Raw genomic sequence first — 3,158 nt, 5'->3', positions numbered from 1 at the left:
TTGCTTGCTGTAGCTTCTAAGAGAGGTTTCGTTTCTTTGATGAAGAGGGCGAAAGGGTGGTAGTAGCAGCACCCGAACTCGCACCCGCATCCGCACCCGCACCCATATGTTGGTTGTTGTTGTTCTATCATGGCAAGTATTATGGTTGAGTTATTGAAGGAGAAAATGAGTGTTCTCGGCCTTTTTTTTTTTTGTACTCTTTGTCGTGCCACTGATGATAAGATCCATAGTAGAATGATTGTCACTAAAATCAAGTGGTATCTGCAGGATTTCTCTAAGGGATGGTAGGAATACCTTACGCTTATGTTTAATCAATTTATGATGCGTACTCAAGATAGTTTTGATTGTTGTTATATTACAAGTAGTTTCACTATATATATTGTATTACTCCATTATTAATACAGTAGCTACAATCATAATGTATGAGTTTTAGTTTTATTTTTGTGTCTCAAATCTCCTTTTCTAATTCTATTTTTTACATCGGTGCATGAGAAAACTCTCATGCTTCCAAGTTTTTACTCTATCTCAATTGCTGTTATGGTATTAGATATTTGGAGGACTGCCTCTATAATATCTAGAAATGGATATAGGTACTACATCTCATTTAGAATGCTCATACAAAATACATAACTATTTTCTTACTAACTCATAAAACTCAGTCACTACAAGCATTGAAAAATTATAAAGTGTTTATAGAAACTCAATCAGGATTAAAGATTAGGGGAATGTTAGGTAAACAATGATCATCTTGAACAACATGAATAATTACCAATCAAATAAAAACACACTACATCTCTAAATTAACCATCTAAATTTTAATATTAAAATAACCATCCATACACCTAGTGAAATGAACATCCGATATATCTATTATTCACATTGTTTAATATTTTCATTGTCTATCTATACTTTTTCTAAAGATTAAGACTTTGCAAACTGATAGAAGTATGAAATTCATGTCACACTCCTTCACTCAATTTTTTACTGAACATGGTATTATGAATCTCTTGTCCCTACACACATCAACAATAAGGTAGTGTAGAGAGAAGATATAGGCATATAATTGAAGTAGAATTGTCACTTTTGACTACTGCTGCATTACCAATGTTATTTTGGAAAGACTCCTTTACATCAGCATTATATATCATCAATAGATTACCAAGTTCTGCATTAGAAAATAAATCACTTTTTGAAACTTTATTTGAAAAATTACCAGATTATAAGAACTTTAAAATATTTGGATATATTTATTTTTCTTATTTAAGATCTTCTAATAAAGTAAAATTTGCTTTCAAATCAGAAAAGTACTTATTTCTTGGTTATGATAGTAGCTACAAGGGTTATAAGTGCATGACTAAAGATGAAAAAATTCACTATTCGAGACATGTGATATTTGATGAAACTGAATTTTTTTACAATTCTCTACTTCATGATAAAAATATAGTAGTGAACCAGGATACAGTTAAAGATCTGTCAATTTTTACATTCAACATTTCACCCCAAGACTCCTAATCCTCCCCAAACTCTACCTTTTCCAGATATCTCAGATTCTCTCTCATCGACTACTTGCCTTGATACTCAAATTACTGAGCATACTCTTTCTAGTACTAACCTTAATAAGAATTCTTTCATCCCAATTTTAGGCCTTGAAATTTGTCTACCTTTTAAAAATGCTACAAACACTAGTTTTACTACATCTTCTAATACTCACAATATGTTCACAAGATCAAAAACAAAAAATAATAGACCTCAAACATTAGCTATAACTTCAGCAGAACCTTATGATTTGATTAACAATACCCTAAAAAATGTTAAACAATCCTTTTAGTGTTTACACTGAAAAAATGCAATGGATGCTGAAATTCAGGCTTTAGTAAGATGTAATACTTCGGATTTAGTTGACCACTAAAGTATAAAATTGTTATTGATTCTAAATGGGTATTTGCTATAAAAAGAGATCCGTTAGACAACATCATCAAGTACAAAGTCAGGTTGGTTGCGAAAGATTTTTTGCAAGTTGACGGCATATATTACAACCAAATATACAGTTCAGTTGTGAGAGCTACTACTGTGAGAATTATAATTATTATAACTCTATCACCTGGATGGACACTTAGGCAATTTAATTTTGATAATGTCTGCCTGAATGGCATTCTTGAAGAAGAGGTATACACGTCTCCACCAGCAGGTTATCAATTTGGAAATACATCATAGGTTTGTAAGTTGAACGAAGCAATCTATGGATTGAAGCAAGCTCCAAGAGCTTGGTTCAATACACTGACTGCTACATTATTACAGTTTGGTTTCACCAGAATCAGAAGTGATATTTCATTATTTGTTAAACACATTAGTACATTTACCATCTTTCTCTTAACCTATGTAAATGACATTGTTGTCACTGGAAGTGACACTGGTGAAATAGACAAACTTATTTTTTATCTCAATAAAATTTTTCTGCTTAAAGATCTTGAAAATTTCAATTATTTTCTTGGGTTAGAATTCTCTTATTTAACAGATGAATCTATTATAGTTTCTCAACAAAAGTATGCTCGAGATCTGTTACGAAAAGACAAAATAGACACTGCAAATTCAATGCCTATCCCTATGGTCTCAGCCTTGAAGCTTACATCAAATGGTGCTGAGCATTTTCAAGATCCAAAATTGTATAGAGAGATTGTTGGATCACTTCAGTATTTAACTATTTTAAGACCAGATATTACTTTCTCTGTGAACAAGGTCTCTCAATACATGCACTCTCCAACAATTGAGCACTGAAAAGCTGTCAAACGCATTTTCAGATATATTGCAGGTACAATATTATCAGACATTAAATTTAAAAAATGTGCTGACTTAAAATTACTTGCATTTGCAGATGCAGACTAGGGAAGGGATTTGGAGAACAGAAAATCGATTACTAGCTATTGTGTATACTTAAGAAACAATTTGGTATCATGGAGAAGCAATAAGCAAGCCAAAGTTAGTCGCAGTAGCACTGAGGTAGAGTATAGAATCATGACAGCATCTTAGTCAGCACTAGCTTAGTGTCTATACAACAGCTTCTAAAGGAACTTCGAATTCCATAACCAATGGCACCTACTATTTACTGTGATAATCAAAGTGCTTGCTCATTAGCAGCTAATCCAATCCTTCATACTAGG

The sequence above is a fragment of the Arachis duranensis genome, chromosome 5 (assembly GCF_000817695.3).
Source record: "Arachis duranensis cultivar V14167 chromosome 5, aradu.V14167.gnm2.J7QH, whole genome shotgun sequence".
Lineage (NCBI taxonomy): Eukaryota > Viridiplantae > Streptophyta > Magnoliopsida > Fabales > Fabaceae > Arachis > Arachis duranensis.
Note: the sequence above shows the minus strand (reverse complement) of the source record.